This window comes from Cetorhinus maximus, chromosome 22 (assembly GCF_964194155.1).
Source record: "Cetorhinus maximus chromosome 22, sCetMax3.hap1.1, whole genome shotgun sequence".
Classification (NCBI taxonomy): domain Eukaryota; kingdom Metazoa; phylum Chordata; class Chondrichthyes; order Lamniformes; family Cetorhinidae; genus Cetorhinus; species Cetorhinus maximus.
The window spans coordinates 55,868,114-55,886,757 of NC_135900.1; the positions used below are offsets into that span (position 1 = coordinate 55,868,114).

Below are 18,644 nucleotides of genomic sequence, written 5' to 3' on the forward strand. Positions count from 1 at the left end.
AAACTACATTGTTGTTGCTCGCACTTAAGTCAACTGTGGGAGCCAGTCTGGTTGCGTGACACCACATGAGTGGCAGGGCTAAGGGCCTGTTCACTCATGTGTCCTCAGTCATGGCGTTGTGCATCAGTGACTTGAATTTTGGACAAGCCCAAACCAACTGGAAGACCCTTGTAGATTACTAGTAGACTGAAAACCGGACTATGAAAACCATTTTCCTTGGCTACAGTCTAGCCATCTGCTGGTACAAATAAACAATTTGGGTTACTTTATAACTCTTGCAAATTTATTTTTACAGCAACTGAGAGATATTGGGTACAACTATGGTCATTCCGTTAAGATATCAGCTAAGCATGCTTCTTTCCTTTTACTCATTTTTTTTTCTGGATCTGGCTACGCTCACATTTTTTTTGCCAAGGCTGACACGTATTTTGCTCTGAAACTTGCTAATGCTCCCTTCAGCACTTAGTTGATGACACAAGGTGCAACCCAGGTGGGAAATCCTTATTTGATTCTTCAATGCTCCCTTCAGAAGGATCCCAAAGATTGCTCCTGCACCTCCCTATCTGCAGATGCTGAGATCAATGTTGAAAGTCATGAATGCTTGAACATATACATAGCGTCTCCCCTTGAATATTGGGCCCATCATATATTTATTTATGACATCTCTCCATGAGCTGAAATGCAGTTATTCCTGTGTGCATCCTTTTAATGAACTGGTTAACTTATTCTTGTTGCCATGATCAGAAGACATGAAGGAAAATATTTATATATATCTATGTTACCCTGGGTGCTCTATAAAATTATTTTTCATTCAAAATGATGAATGGCTGACTGACAAAATGGCTGCTGCTAACCACATGATGGTAGCTCTGGAAGCTTCTGAGCAGTTTAAAAATGGACAAAGGGTAACACATCAAACCCCTGGAATGTAACACTCCTTGCATTGTATAAGCACTCCAGCCAACCCAACACAAAGGATAGTAGATGAGATGTCTGCACCAGCCAGCTATGGACAAAGAGAGCTATTTGTGACTCCTCATCTCCAAAGTTGTGTTAATGGTTCCACAGTTAGCTGCTCAAAAAACAACGGGTTTTAACAAGAGGCTTTGTTAGCTGAATAGCTCAACCCAAAGCCACCCTGTCACATGACAAAGACTGAGCTGTTTGATTTGCTTTAATTATACAGCTTTATTCTTCACCCTGCTGTTTAACATCTGACGGACAGGCCATACAGAGGCAAGCTCTGGCCAGGTTGGACAACTGGCCCCCATTTAACCTGACTTTGTTGCGAAGGTTTTGTACTATTGCCTACAGAACCGATTCAATCTCTGCGTGCCTACTTCACCTTGGGACATCAACACCAAAGGAAAAGTGAATTTCAGAAGCGGTTTTCAGAAAGGATTCCTCATTGGACTTGGAGCGTGTGTGTGAAATAAACCAACCTTCTTATTTTACCTTATCTCGACTTTGCTGTGGGGTTATTAATGGAGGATTGGATCACTCCAAAGCTGAAGGGTTGGGGAACATACGCTACCACTTATATAGGGGGAAATAAAAAAACACCTGTTTACGGACAGGTAGTGAGTGGAGAAATCAAGGTTGTTTAAATTAAACGCCCCCCCCTGTCCATAACATTGGATTTTGACAATGTGTACTATTTTCACAAAGGCATTAATTCATTAAACAAAAGTAAAGTGGGGCAGCAGAGAAGTAGGGATGGAAATGGCTGAGCAGATGCCCCTAATCTGGAAAAAAAATTTGCCCATGAATTCTGCAGCTCTGAAAAGAAAGAAAGACAGACTTGCATTTATATCATTGCTTTGGATGACCACTGTACATCTCAAAGCACTTTACAGCCAATGAAGTACTTTTGAGGTATCGTCGCTGTTGTAATAAACAAAAGGTTGCAGCCAATTTGCACACAGAAAGCTCCCATAAATAGCAATGGCTAGATAATCTGCTTTTGTGATGTTGATTGCGGGATAAATGCTGGCCAGGACACCAGGCATAACTCTCCTGATCTTCTCCTATGAGGGGTGAACAAGGAAGGAATGTAGAAAGGAGATCTGGGGTGGTAGAAACATGGATTTCTCTCTCCGAGCCTGCAATAGGAGAATATTAGATACCTGAAGTGATTTCTAGTCATTAATATCAGTTGAGGACTGAGCAAATTTTGTAAAATTCTGAAGGGTTGTCCTTGGAGTTTAAAGCATCAGCTAAAGCCTTGGTGATTTATCTTTATAATCACTTATTAGTCTGCTATTATTTGTTTTCTGTAAAATAGATGCTAGTTGGTCGATTTCATGAAGCTCCTTTACCATGAAAAATGCACTAGTTTAGACATACGATCCAATGGTGCAGATATTGCAGTCAGTGGTTGAAGCTACTTGCAAAGATCAAGTGATCTACACCTCCACCAGCATTAATTTGAATCTGGTGCCAAGTCAAGGAGATCTCCAGGCATCCAACAACAGTGATGTCATCAAGCAGGGTAGGCAGTAAATCAAATTGAAGAGCTCTCACAGACAGTAAACAAGTAAAAGCCATTTCACTTTTTGTACTTTTTACAGAGAATGAAATAGAGATTTTGACATACATATTGGAAGCAGAAATATCAAACAAAATTGAAAGAAACTTTTTAAAATATGGAATTACCATAATGGAGAAATTTGCCATTACATAAAGGCAAAATTAGATTTCCAGGGCCAAAAAGGTTGTTCAGCATTAATTATGATTTAGTACACCATTAAAAACCCAGTCACACTTCATTTACAAGGCATAGCCATTTCTAAGGATATTAACAATTGAGCCCACCTCCCAATTCCCCCCTCCAAAGAAAAAAATTAGACATTGGGTTTCATTTCTAGAGGGATGGAACTGAAATAAACTTATATGCAATTTGTGTAGAATCTTAGTTAGACCACATTTGGAACACTGAATAATTCTGACCTCCATATGATCTCCATATGATAAAAAGTATATAGAAGCACTGGAGAAGGTACAAAAACTATGTAATGGAATGAAATCAGAACTGAGAGGTTGTACCTGTGAGGAAGGATTAAACAGGCTGTGGCTTTTTTTACCTAGAAGAGAAAGGACTGAAGAGTGACCTGATAGTGGAATTTAAGATTACGTAAGGATTTGAAAGGGTAGACATAGAGGGGATGTTTCCAATTGCAATTGAGACCAGAACTAATGGCCATAGATATAAGATGGTCACTAGTAAATCCAATAGGGAATTCAGGAAAAACTTCTCTAGAATTCTTCAGAAGTGGTGAGAATGTGGAACTTGCTACCATGATGAGTAGTTAAGAAAATTAGCATACCGGTAAATGCATTAAAGAGGAAGCAAGATAAGAACATGAGGGAAAAGGAATAGATGGATACGTTTATGGGGTTTGAAGTAGGTTGGGTGGAACATAAGCACCAGCATGGACCTGCATGGCCTGTTTCTGTTGTATAGATATTTTGTAAAAATTCTTAAATATTAAAAAAAATTCTGTCCTTTATCTCCCTCTCTGAAGCCAATCTTTTTTCCCCTCTTCATTTCACTTTCTGTACCTGGTTTGATGTTGAATTCGTTACTATAACTTATACTTCCTGGTTCAGATTTTGTGTTACCATTATGAAGTCTTCCATCTGATTGGCTAAGGCGATACACAGGGCAGAATCATCCCAGAACTGCACTAAGTGCAGTAGCAAGCATGAAAAATAACGTTCTACCCGCTGGTCGCAATGGCAGGTTTTTGCACCATATCGTCCGTTTCCCGCCTCATTAATTATGTAGCCACAGGAACCACGCCGTCTCACTGGCTGGCAGCCTCTGAATTGCCTACCGTGCCGTTACTTCATCGTTACCTCCCTCCGGGTGTCATACCTAAACTGTAACCATGCACACATTTCTCGGTATGTGCAGCGGTCGTTCATCCAGTGCAGAAAGAGGATGGATAATCTTACCCATGCTGCCAGGGTAAGGCAATTATCTCATCACGCTAAACACACAGACTCTAGGCCATCACACATTCACTGGCATCTCATTTACTGCCAGCTCAAGGGACATCACCACTCACTCTCTCACACACACCCTCACAACTCCATCTGGCCTCATCTCCTCTGGAAACTGCCTCCTCAGCCCTCACCATCTTGAGGCCACTTGCACAGATCAACATGTGGCCCCACGCACACCCTGGGATACCCCCCTTCCCCAGTACAGTCCCTTGCCTGAGGCCACTTCTCCCCCTTCCCCATTCAAGCCCCAGTCCTGCAGCCATTGAAAACCCACCTCCGCCTTATGGCTGGTCTGGTAGATAGGAACCTGCACATGAGCCCCCTAAAAGTGATGTGGTTTTGCCTGTGAAGCCTGGCGCTGATGACTGTGAGCGCTGCCTGAAGCCAGGTAGGTAAACAAACCTTGAAGTCCTGAGTGAATTGCAGCTCGCCAGGTGCATGTCGCTTATGTACAGTTGTGAAACACGTTGGCATGTGCCTGGATGATCCAGCTTGAAGGGGATGATTATGGAGGGACAGGCTAATAATAAGGTGCTAAATTATTGAAATTAGGTCCCCAACATGGGAGGAAATGCAGCCCACCATTGACGGGTGGAGCGGATGATTGCAAACTGGTTTCACAACAACGTAAAACTGATTTTTGGCTGTCATGCCATCAAATACGCCTGCTATCAATGCAGCAGAAAATTCCACTCACAGTCACTTACCTGTCAAGCCTGCTGTACCTTTTAGATATTTGGTTGAAAGCAATTTGCTCTGCAAAGCCATAGAGAAAGGAAATGGGCAAGTACAAGTCCAACAAATTCAGGGCAAAACAGGGCTCAATGGAAATCAATAAATTCAGACGAATCAAACATGACCCATAGTGGATCAACAGTGGCATCACAGTGGTCACCTGCACCCTCCACCAGCTCAGGAACACACACCTCATTGGCGTATTCGTGCCAGTTTAGGAAGGGCCTCACAATCTGGCAATCACTGCACAGACACGTGTCCACTGCAGGAGGAGGCAGCTTCAGCCGAGCTCCCCGGCTCTCAGAGGACTGCTGGGGAAGAGGCAACTGAGAGGTCAGAGTTAGATGATGAGGCTCTGAAATTGCCCTTCTGCTGGAGATGTGCGCAGACCTGCACTCCATCATGGTAGCCATGGGTGATTTCCTGCAGTGGCAATGCGAGGGGGGAATGGGGCTCCTCAACCTCCCTCCAGGTGCTCCTTCCCCTCAAGGAGTCAGCCCAGGGCCCTTGTGCACCCAAAGGATAGAGGAGCAACAGCTGGACACCTCTGGATCATCTACTCAGGATTCTCAGAGGTTGTCCACTTCCCCTGAATCCCCTTTGCCTGTGACCCCTTCAACCTCATCCTCTGTCATCACAGAGGGAGCAGCCGGCCCACAGAACACCCAAGGAAGCCAGGGCCCTCCAGGCCTCAGCTCTCCAGAGAGTGACCGCTGAAGTCATCAAAGGCAACAGGGCAAACAATTCTACAGGCTGTCTCCACCCCTGCTGCGGATGTCAGGGCAACATCTAGAAGTGGTAGGCCAAAAAAAAAAATCACAAAATTTTGATTATAAGTGGTTGCATGGGTGAACACTATATTGTCACTGATTAATCTGCAAATATACTCACTTGTACTGCATAATGTCTACTGTTTTCTTTCACCATCATTATATAGGCTTTGCGAGGCCTCCCCTCCACCCAACAACCTCACCATGAGTGATTCTTGAGGGAGAGGGGTCTGTGGCAGGGTTTCTCGGAGCCTTGTTCAAGCACTCTCCTACGCATGTGGAGCCTTCACCCATCACACATCTCACTGTCCTGAGCATTTTCAATGCTATCTATTCCCTTTCCGCTGTCCATCTGAGCTGACCTGCACCTCTGCCGATGCATTGATTGCGCTCCCATGTGCCCGCCCAACACAAGGCTCCTTTCAGTTTCGATATCGCCAACATGTTGGTCGCGACATTCTTCATGAGCTCCCCCATCATTTCTCCTCCCCCCTTAACCATCGAGCCCCCCCAGCATAAACTTCGAGCAACAACCCTTTGCATTCCAGAATGTCCAGCTGAATGTGCATGCTCTCTTTCTCCTGGAGAATCCCATCCCCATCCACCTTGACTTCCTGGACCTCCTCCTTCCCATGCCCAGTGTCCATGTGATCCTCTGCATCCCCACCAACAACCCTCGCCTCCCCTTCTACCGACATCGTCGTACCCTCACCATCCCACCCTACGGGCTCCCTCTGCCCCCTGTTACCCTAACCATCCCATCCTACCACATCAACCCTGAGTTTGCTCCCCAGGAATCAGGTATTAACTCCACTGATCCCTCCCTGTGAGCACGTTCACCTGGACATTCCCCTCTTTCAGACCTAGAAATTCCACCTCCCACCACCACCGCCATCCTTCGCCGCCCATCTGTATCTCCATATGCCAAAGCCCCTGGAAGAATGCTGGAGTCCATGTTGAAATCCCTGGAAACCTGAAGCCTCAGCGAAGTCAAGGTTGTTGCGTGGATACCTCCCACCTTCCGAAAGCTTCTTCGCGGTGGAGCCATGTGGATGAAGCTCCACCCACCATGCGGTGCACATGTTCCTCCAGGGTCCAGCAGCAGTAGGCCCCCATCATCATCTTCTCAGATGTCACGAGCTTAACAAGGCCCTAAAGGTAAGTCCTGACTTTTGCATGCCGCGCTGGTCCAGACATGTTCTGGACCGGCGTGTTTTCCCGCTGACATAATGGAGAATTGGACGTGGGGGTGATTCCAATCAGGCCTTCATTTGAATTCCAGTAGTGGGATGCAAATCAATTTCACGCTGGGGTTCCCAATCCGCCATAGCAGGCAGCATCGGAAGATCCCGCTGTAATTTCACGCCAGCATAAAAGCGATTTTTGGACTTCCCACCAAATTCTCCCCCCCTCCACCTGCTATTGATCCTGCCGATGGGAGGCACGGGAGAATTCCATCCATTAACTCCGTTTCTCTCCACAGGTGCTGCCTGACCTGCTGAGTATTTCCACCATTTCCCGTTTTTCTTTCAGTTTCCCGGTATTTGCAGTATATTGCTTTTGTTTAATCACAAGTTGTTGCAGTGAGGCAGGATAACGTGCACAAAACTGTTCGTTTACATGAAAAGAATTTCAAGACATCTCTAATTTTAGTTTGATAAAAGTACAACATCGGTTATTTTAAAAATCTCGTGATTCATTCATGCTTTTGTATAATAAATTTGTTTTATATTACTAAGCATTCTGCTGTTGTGGCATTTTCCATTGATTTAATGAGATCTGGAGCACACAGAGCCACATTATCCACAGTTCATATTCCAGTGGTAGAAGGGGGCATTGTTGGTTCTAGATATTTTGCACAAAGGTCAGGTTTTGGCATGTAGGAAGCATGAACTTGTCTGCGGCACTGATTTGTGCTCAGCTTGAATAAAAAATCTGATTTGTAATAAGTCAATCGCTGTGACGATGAAAGTGCAGTATAATGTTGAGCTTCCTGAATTTGACAAGTAACTCTAAGGTATTTTGAAAACTTCCAATGCAGCCATCATCACTATTATTTCCCGTTGCCACACTAATTAATTAGTTACAAATCAGTGTTAATTTGCATTTGCTTCACATCGACAAAACTGACAATTTTAAAGGGAAGTGAAAACTTTAAAGTACCTCTTGCACTTATCCCTATAATTGTATTTTGTTTAAACTTTCAACTCTACTTTTTCTTTGGTTTTTGTTTTCTCTTATTTTTCTCTCTCTCACATTTGCACAAAGACCCTTCACTTCCTTTTCTCCACTATCCATCAATATTTTGTGTTTACTTTCTCCATTGTCTAACCCTTGCCCTCTTTCTTGGTGTCTGGGTCACCCATCACTCCTTCACTCATCCTCTCTGTCCCATTCTCTCACACGCATCTACATTTATATACTTCTTATTATCTCCACACCCTCTTTCCCTTTCCCTTTCCCTCCACCCCTCCCCAGTACTGTTTAACTTTTTCATTTGCTTCAATTTAACTGGTTAAGTAGCCTGGAATGAAAAGCTAAGAGCCTGTTATCCATTCATCAGTTTCTGAAGACAGATACTTCCCCATCAAAGCAATTTGAAACTGTAAGCAAATAGCATCTAACAGAGCAGAACAGACTGCATTATGTGTGACAGGCAGAAAGTAAATCTGCCAAATCAGCTTAATGTGCGATTGACCCCAGGATTCAGCTCATGTACCATGCTCACTAGTATTTGTGGACCTAAATGAATGAACTAAAAACAAAGTGTTAAATAATAAAATGAAAAGGAGAAAGGTCCAGAGAATTGCCTGGAGCTCTGTATCATTGCTTTATAATACTTTGTAACCCAATTAACATTTTCTGCAGCTTTTTCCCTTTTGAGAGCGCTAGCTCCTCAGGGTTAAAATTAGATTAATGGATGCATCAGTATTTTGTCTATTAAATAATCTGCTAGTCCAAAGCTGCCTTGTCCATTAATGTGTTCATTGAAGACAAAACTGAAAAAACTCAGACATACAGTGATACCATTTTTTTAACCACCGGTATAACTGCTTTACACCACAAATGTTGGTCTTTTATACTAGTGAAGTATGATCTTTACAAAAACGCAATTCAAAATGTTCAGCAGTGTGAAAAATTACTTTACCAGAAAGAGTGTTTGAAGGTACAATAAATTCTTAACTTAATGGTGTTTAGCTAACACATACACAGACAGGCAGAATTCTGGTATAATATTTGACAGGACGCTGCTGGTCTGAATGACAGCCAGCAAGACTGCATCTGTCATCCAGTGCTAAAGAGGGGTTTTGTCTCTAGGACATAAAATAGATGAGTGTCAAAAAGTACAACTTCATTCTGTCAGCATAGGGAGCAAAGATTAGAAATCATGCAAAACTCTGCAGGAGACACTCAGTCCACTGTTTGAGAGAGTAACCCTCCTGCTCTTCCCCTCCCCCCAACCCTTGGCCTACAGAGGCTATAGTTCAAGATTAGCAGGGCCAAAATCCTTTCAGCAAATCTTACACAAACGTTTAAGCTTAACAAAAAGTAGAAGGTTTTTTAAAGGAAGTTTTGAATGTATTTTGTTCCACATTTTAGTTTTAAACCTATTCTCTTCTGTTAGCTGTTAAAGCTGCATCAAAAGACTGCTCAGAATTTGTGTGATGGGTATCTTCTATTTCAAAATTCTTCTGCCATTCTGATTAGGTCAGCTAATTAACCAGGCAGCTTCTGAAGACATCCCCTGAAATAGATGCATCTTACAAAAATCCATTGAAGGAAAACCGAACCTTTGATATCATGCTTGATAAAAGAGCTTTATTTATTCGCTTTACATAAATGTGTAGATCTTTTAAAAGGAACTACCATATTCATCTCCAAACATTAAACAGCGAAGGAACAGGCCTGATAAAAAAGGTGATTTCATCACCACATGCAGCCATATAAGTATAATATTTTATATCACAGGAGGAGGCCATTCAGCACATTTTCCATCCTGTTTTTTTGCTGGAATAATTCAAAATGAAACTCAATCTCTTGCTTTCTCTCCATTGTCCTATAGCTTCCTCTACTTCAATTTTTTTAATCCATGCTCCCTCTAAAACATACGGTAGTCTGTGCCTCAACCACACCATGTGGTAAAAAAAAATTCTACGATATAACTTGCCATAAAAAAATTTATCCTAACTTCTATCCTTCAGTCATAATTTTAAATTGATGACCCCCCCTCCCACCCCATTACAATTTCTACAAACTGAGGAAATAGCTTCCCTTAGCCATGCATTCAAAACCCAATTTTTAAAAAAAATCAATTAAATATTGTACAAATACATGAAAATGATGGACAGGAAAAGACCAACTGCTCTGTCTAGCCTGTCCCATATAATTGTGATGCCTTATGTATTGCAATACAAACACTCAAGGGAGTCAAAGGTTATCGGGGGTAGGCAGAATGTGCAGTTGAGGCCACAATCAGATCAGCCATGATGTTACTGAATGACGGAGCAGGCTCGAGGGGCTGAATTGCCTACTCCTGCTCCTAATTCCTATATTTGTATTATTTGTATTACTCCATACCAACTCAAAGTCATGTAATCCTCTGGGAGAGGCAAAGCCTGGGACAACTGAGGAGTGGGGGAGGGGGTGGGGGGGAAGCAGGGATCACATTGAGCCTGATTTATATTACAGAATACATATATCTTGCATGAGGCAATCTCTTTTCATCATCTCTGCTCCTCTGGAAATGTTTCCAGCGCTTTATGTCTATGCATCGTTTACTTAATGTGGCTTTATTCACCTGGTGCCGTTATACTGCTGATATCTTAAATCTGCATCTGTCCATGCTGCAGAATTAATAGTCTTTTCAACAAAATTGACATCATTGTGTCTCATCTGCTGACTAAATCATGAAAATGACTCTCCCTTAAAGATGACAGCGTACTATGAATGACTCACTTTTCAGCCATTGAATAATTCCATGAATTATCTGTTCCTCTTCTATTTTTGAGGAAGGTATGTTTTTCATCCAGTTTTGTCCCTTCAGCACCACAAAATACACTGCCACAAAGATCCCACAGCTGAGAATGAAGGCTGCCAACTTGCCCAATTCCCATGTCATTCTTGGTTGTCCCCTAGAAGCTAGTAAGCACATGTGAAGCAGGGGTGGAGTGGGATATCTATTTTGCCCAGCCAATTCTCTAACTAATGGCTTGACTGATTTCACAATCTCACCATATGAGGAAATGTAAATGCAATCCACACCTCAGCCAGTCAACACCAGCCCTTTAAGTTGACACTGACCTTTAAGGCTTACACTTGCAGACTTGACAGGCCGAATGGCCTACTCCAATTCCTATGTTCCTACTACAATGCCATTTCCTGGGGTTCCAAGGCACATGCCCAATGGTTTTGCATCTTAATTCTCATTGTTGTTATAACTACTGTAATGCCAGCAAAGCTTCTGCAATACAGCACAAAGAAACGCAAAGCAGAAATATCTCAAATAACATTTTGAACTTGTTTTTGATGCCAAATTTATCTTTTTAATACAATTTATACTTTTCTGGAGACACTTTGTCTTCTAACAAGTAAACAGAAAACTGAAATTGAGACATAAGGGCTGATATTGCAACATAGTATTCTAAATGCATTTATTGGGAAGCTCTAAAAGAGTATATCAATTTACTGGCCCCTCACAATTTGCATAAACTAGGTGTGTGCCATATATGCATGGTACACAATCATTGGCTGTGTGTTCAGGAACTGCAAAAAGGGCAGTTGTATTGTCAGTTTTAAAGGCCTATTTCATCTTAAAGGAAGAGTGTTGACATCACAGCCTGATTCTGGCTCTCATTCGTGTCATGTCATTGCATTGTCCTTTATCTGCTGGTGAGAAAGTAGAAATTTGTCTATTTTTGATTTCGTCACATGCAAGCAAATGGCATCCTGTTCACATCCTTCCCTTCAGCACCCTTGCATTCTCCAAAAGGCTGACCTCACAGCTATCCCAGCATTCAGCCTCACACATGGGTAACAATATTGATTGTCAAAAGATAATGTGGCTGGAGGGAAACTATTTATTTCCTCAAGAAAAGGGCTACACACAGTTGAAAAGCAAGAAAAAGAAATGAAGGTAGTCCAGTGGCAACATTCAATTTTACTTCATTTGAAGAGAGGCCCTGGATATTCTTCTGGACGCCAGAGATGGTGACATTGGTGGTCATGTCCCTGTGTAAGTTTTGTATAAAATTATCAATACTTGCTCAACTGTGCTTAAAATCCAACTGCGTTCTCTCTTCTAAATGTTGTCTCTTTATGTACCTAGATGTAGGTTTCATGAAGAACTAGCATGTCCCTCACAGGAGATTCCAAGACACTCACCTGGCATCATCTCGCAGAAAAGTGCCCTACCATGTCAGCTGCAATAGCACTCTCACTTCAGAGCCTGAAGGTTGTAGGCTTAAGTCTCACTCCAGGACTTCAGCTGAGAAATCTAAGCTGGCACTCCAGCACGGTACTGAGGGAGTGCTGCACTACTGGAGGTGTTGTCTTTTGCATGAGACATTAAGCCAGGTCCTGTCTGCTCTTTCAGGTGAGTGTAAAAGATTCCACGGCACTATTTTGAAGAAGAGTAGATGAGTCATCCTTGGTGGAAAATAAAAACAAAGTGTTGGAAAAACTCAGCAGGCCTGGCAGCATCTGCAGAGAGAGAAACAGAGTTACCGTTTTGAATTCAATATGACTTCTTAAAACCATAGAGTCATATTGGACTCAAAACATTAATATCTGTTTCTCTCTCCACAGATGCTGCCAGACTTGTTGGCCTGAATGTTTCGCTCGTTGGGCGTGCATGATCGACGAGCCCAGGAGCGGACGAGAAACAGGCCCCCAACCACGATTTCACGCTGGCTGGCCAATTAAGGGCCAGCCAACGTGAAACGTGCGCTGAGAACGGCTCAGCACTGCCAGTGGGGGCGGGAAGAGGGCAGGCGCTGACGTCACCGCGGATGCTGGTGAGCACTTCCAGTGAGCTCCCTGAAGGCAGACAGCTGCCCCAGGGAGCTGCAGACCTCCACAGAATAAACAAAACAACAAAAATGCTGCAAAATGTCCATGCTGCACAATCAAGCACCTGAAAGCATAGCTCATTAAAAAAAAAACAATGCCCAGATATCTCTTATTTTATTTCTGCAAGTGCTGCTGCACTTCCTATATTACAACAGTGGATACACTTCAAAAGCATTTCATTGGCAGTAAAGTACTTTGGATGTCCTGAAGTTGTGAAAGGCTCTATAGAAATACAAGATTTCCATTTCTTTTTCTTCACCAAACAGTTAGCATGAAAGAGTTTGTCTCCAACATGCAGAGGGTAATATTGGAAGGATTTTGAAGTAGGCAGACCACTTTGACAAATGGAGGCTGCAGAGCCATCTGCAGTGTGACATCTGCTTCCTCTGGAATTCTGCCCTCTCAGATATCTTCAATGATAATAGTCAAGTAAATAGATGGATTGTAGGTACCGAACAGTTGGTGTCACCCTAGGCACTGGACTGCCCAGGCAAAGTTCTCTATACTACCATCGGGGCACTTATGCCAAAATTGGGAGAGCTGTCCCACAGAGTAGCCAAGCAAAGACTGACATAGTCATACTCACTGAATTGGAACTTACAGCCAATGTCCCAAACTCTTCCATCATCAACCCTAGGTATGTCCTGTCCCACTGATAGGACAGACCCACCACATCTGTGGTACATAATTGTGAGGCAGTGGTCCCAGGAGTTCTCAACATTGACTCCAGACCCCATGAAATCTCATGATGCCAAAAATGGGCAAGGAAACATCCTGCTGATTACTATCCCTCAGGTGATCAATCAGTACTCATTCATATTGAACATTACATGGAAGAAGCACTAAGGGTATCAAAGGGACAGAATGCACTCTCAATACAGGGGGTGGGGGGGGTGGTTCAATGTCCATCACCAAAAGTGGCTCGATAACATTAGAGACCAAGCTGACCAAGTCCTGAAGGACATATCTGCCAGGCTAGGCCTGCATCGAGGTGAAAGAATTAACTAAAGAGAATAACGTACTCAACCTTGTCCTCACCAATCTACAATCCACCTTCGGGGATGCATTGGTAGGAGTGACCACCGCACAGTCCTTGCGAAGAGAAAGTCTTATCTTCACATTGCGAACATCCTCTGTTGTGTGATACTACCACAATGATAAATGGGTCAGAACAGATCTAGCTGCTCAAAGCTGGACATCCATGAGGTGCTGTGGGCCATCAGCAGCAGCAGAATTGTAAAGCATCCCAGTCTATAACCTCATGGCCTGGCATATCTCTCAGTCTATCAATTCTAACAAGCCAGGGGACAAACTCTGTTTCAATGTGGAATATAGAAGAAAATGTCAGGAGCAGCACCAAGAGTACAAAAAAAATAAGGTACCAACCTGGTGAAGCTACAATATAGGATGACATGAATGTATAACAGTGGAAGCAGTGTGCTACCGGCAAGGCTAAGCAATCCCACAACCATGGATCAACTCAAAGCTTTACCATCCCGTCACATTCAGTTGTGACCAGTAGTGGACAATTAAACAACTAATGGGCAGAGGAGGCTTTGTGGAAGTCCTAACCCTCAATGCTGTACTCAGCATGAATGCAAAAGTCAAGGGTGAAGCATTTTCAATTATCTTCAGCCAGAAGTGCTGAGTGGATGATCTATCTCAACCTCCTCCTGAAGTTCATAAAATCAGAATAGCTAGTCTTCAGACAATTTGATTCACTCGACGTGCTGCCAAGAAACGGCTACAGCAATGGTGATGGGCCCCAATAACATCTTAACTATGGAGCTCCAGAACTAGCCATGTCTCTAGTCAACCTAGATACCAATAACTTCTTTTTTAAAATCCTAAATCCCAGTTATTTACTGAAAGAATGAAGCCACAAGAATCAAAAGAAAGAATTTTTACCATACAAGAGGCAAACAAAGCAAACACTAAATTCTATCTTAGATAACCTCTGATACTCTAAAACCCAGAACCACTAATTTTCATGAACTAACAGAAAAATTGTGGTCGATTATAAACTATAAATTACACATTAAATGGCAGATACAACTAAGACATATCTCACGAATTGGCTCAGCAGTCCAGTCAGCATTGTGTTATCGATATCAGTCACAAAATCCTTCAAAACTCTGCCTTCCTCATCAAGAATTTCAACTCATTTTCTTCTAGGATTTTTCCCAATTCCCAGCCAACAGCAGTGCATAACTGACCAGAGTTCCATGGGGGGTTCACCAATAATGGTACATATCTACAGAACTGCCTCAACTCCGCTTATGATAGTCTGGATGGCATATACCCACCAATGGCATCTCTGAATAACAGAACCAGCTGAAGAAACTGTATATGTTCCTATTCTCAGCTTCTGGATCTAGCCCCCTTCTTCTTCAGCCTGCCTGTGCTACACCACTTGGAACATCATCTGAGCTCTGCTGGGTCTCTGTCCTTTTATATGATTTCAACCAGTTTCAGTCTCTCTGGAGGTTTTGGTTTCCAATCTCAGATTCAGTCTTAGTTTCCTTGGAAACTGGAAGGGTCAATTTCCTTTCTCAGCTTCCTTTTTCAATTAGAGTCAGTCTCAAAAGATACAAGATTTGAAATCACAGATTCCATCACAAGCTACAATACTGGCATTCATTTGGCAATGTGGAAAATTGCCCAGGTATGTCCTATCCACAAAAAGCAGCACAAATACAATCTGGCCAATCCATCCCATCAGTCTATTATCAATGATCAGCAAAGTGATGGAAGGTGTCTTCAACAGTGTCAAGCAGCACTTACTTAGTAATAAACCTGCTCATCGATGCTCAGTTTGCATTCCACTTGGGTCACCTGACTCCAGACCTCATTACAGATTTGGTCCAAATATGGGCAAAAACTCCTAGAAGAAAGGTGAGGGTAACTGCCATTGATATAATTTATGTGGCATCACAGAGCCCTAACAAAACTGAAGTCAATGGAATTTGGAGGGAGGGGAGGGGACTCCACTACTTGGAGTCATACCTAGCACAAAGGAAGATGGTTCTGGCTGTGGGAAGCCAATTACTTCAGCTCCAGACATTGCTGCAAGAGTTCCTCAGGACAGGGGCCTAAGCCCCTGTTGCTTCATCAATGACCTCACTTCTCCTTCCATTATAAGGCCAGATGTGGAGATGTCCGCTGATGATCGCAGAGTCTTTAGTCCCATTTTCAAACCCTCAGATGAAGCCAAATGCAGCAAAACCTAGATAACATTCAGGCTTTGGCTGGTAAGTGGCCACGACCATCTCCAACAAGAGAGAGAGTCTAACCACCTTCACTTGATATTCAATGGTATTACAACTGGTGAATCCCCACCATCAACATCCAGAAACTTAACTGGATCAGCTACATAAATATTGTGCCTACAAGAGAAGGTCAGAAGCTGGGAATTCTGTGGAAAGTGAGAGCTCATGATTTCCCAAAGCCTTTACACAATATAGGAATGTGATGGAATGCTTTCCACTTGCCTGGATGAGTGGAATTCCAACACTCGAGAAGCTTGACACCATCCAGGACAGAGCAGACCACTTAATTGGAACTCCTTCACAAACTTCATTATTCACTCCTGCCATCACCATCTCACCATGGCTGCAGTGTGTACCATCTACAAGATGCACTGCAGAAACTCACCAAAGCTTCTTTGACAGCAGCTCCGAAACCTGCGACCTCTACCACCTAGAAGGTCAAGTACAGTAGGCTCATAGAAACACCTGCATCTCCAAGTTGCCCCTCAAGTCACCCACTACTCTGACTTGGAAACATATTGCCATTCCTTCATTGTCACTCGGTCAAAATGTTGGAGTTCCCTACCTAATCCAAGAGGAGAGGAGAAAAGTTTAGAAACCTGTTACGCCATATCACAGCCCCTTTTTGCAATGTGCAGGGATTTCCTTGGAATCAGAGGTCACGTGTGGTGGGAAATGGGTGAAAATTGAGGGGTGGCAGGAGCAGGATAATTGTATCCACCTCTGCCAGAAGTAGAATTATCACAACCTATGGCTCTCTAAACAAACAGGCAGGGGAAGCATATCACAGTGACCCACTGAGAAATTCCAACCTACTTTTCCTTCCTACATGGCACAACTTTGATTGGCAACTGAACAGAGCAGGCGATGGAGCTGGCATTCTTCATTCCCTGGCACTAACTGTAGGTGCTCTAAGGCACCAGTGTATCATCACATGTTTCAATGGAATGTTTTGCATTGTGTCCTATTATTGCAAACAAAAAATTACCCAACATATATTTACAGAAAAGTTGCTCATTTAAGATTAAAAATACCTTCTTTAAAAAAAAAATCAGGATACTAATAACTTTTGATCAAAGAATAGATTTCTGGGTAAGGTGTTGTGTCAAAGTTGTTGCAAATGTGACAGAATGTCATTTGTGGAAGTTCTGGTACCACAAAATGTTCAAGTGTACAATTTTCTCTCATGCTTATATTTGAGCCAGAGCTGGAGAAACTAATTTCATATGTGGCTCACTTTTGAAATTAGTAATATTTAGGGCCAAAGCATTAGAATGCATCAGACTATGAAAAATGTCCAACTACAAAATACTTAACATTTATTTGGAGTTGTGGAAGTAATGGCAAGATTTGCAACAAAAATAAACAAAATAGCTGTTAAAAATATTAGACCATATTTACTGATTGAACTTTAATATTGATTTCCATTTTTAATTGGTGCCATGGAAGTAATGTCCAAGATTCTGTAAGTTTAATTTTTAATAAAAGCATCTAATACAATTCCAAATTGAACAGTTTCCAAAATTATCAGCCAGATAGCACTACAGTAAGAAATAGTAAGCATTAGGTGGGTCAGACTAAGGGGGAATGCAATACAGTCTAAATCAGGTTTACAGTCCAGGCATGTCAATGCATTGAGTGTGGTAAGTAGGTTGATGAGCTGCAGATGCAAAAAGCCACACCAGGGTATGATGTCCCTGGTTGTCTCAAAAAAAAAGGCAGGACTGGATGCTAAATATTCCTAGATACAAGATGTTCAGGACAAATAAAAAGAGTGGTGGCAGCATTAAGAAGAGTATTACAGTGTTGGACGGAGATGATATCCTGGAGGGTTCCAGTACAGAATCGATTTAGTTCGACTTAAGAAACAAGGGAGGCACTACTACACTTCTGGGTATATTCTATAGGCACAAAGATGTAGAAAAGATATAGAGGAGCAAATTTTCAGGGAAATTATCATGAGATGCAAAAACTATATAGTTATAATGAGGAACTTTAATTATCCCAATATAGACTGAGATAATGTAAAACACAGAGAGGGAAGAATTTCTGAAGTATGTTCAGGATAATTTTTTTGAGAGTAATACTGTTAGTGTAGATTTCTGAAAGATGTTTGATAAAGCACCACATAATTGGCTTGTTGACAAAGTTGAGGCCCATGGGATAAAAGGGAAAATGGCAACTTGTATATGAAGTTGCCTCAGTTACAGTAAATAGAGAATAGAGGTGAACGGTTGTTTCTTGGACCAGAGGAAGGTACACAGGGATCAGTAGTGTGACCACTGCTTTTCTTGATCCATATTAATGAAGGGTAGGTTGAGAAAGCATTTAAAAAGGCATACAGCACAAAAGCAAGGAAATTGTGATGAAACTTCAGCAGACACTGATTTGGCCTCTGTAGGAGTATTGTGTCCAATTCTGGGCACTGTACCTTAGGAAAGATGTGAAGGCTTTAGAGAGGGTGCAGAAAAGCTTTATTCAAATGTTTCCAGGAAGGAGGGACTTCAGCTATGTAGATAGATTGGAGAAGCTGCAGCTGTTCTCCTTAGAGAATAAAAGGCTGAGAGGAGATTTGATTCAAGTGTGTGAAAGCATGAAGGGTTAGAAAGAGTAAATAGAGAGGAACCGTTCTAAGTGGCAGAAGGGTTGAGAACCAGAGGACACTGACTTGAGATGATTGGCAAAGGAACCAAGAGCAACACGAGGAAAACTTTTCTTCACACAGTGAGTGGGTAGGATGTGGAATGCATTGCCTGTGAATGCGATGCAGGCAGATTCAATCATGGCTTTCAAA

General features: G+C 42.5%; 1 protein-coding gene across 2 annotated transcripts in view; it reads right to left on the bottom strand.

The window, feature by feature from the left end:
- The window catches only part of scube1 (signal peptide, CUB domain, EGF-like 1), a 370,427-nt gene that overhangs the window by 182,176 nt on the left and 169,607 nt on the right, over positions 1-18,644 (bottom strand). The gene's annotated exons all lie outside the window — the stretch shown is intronic.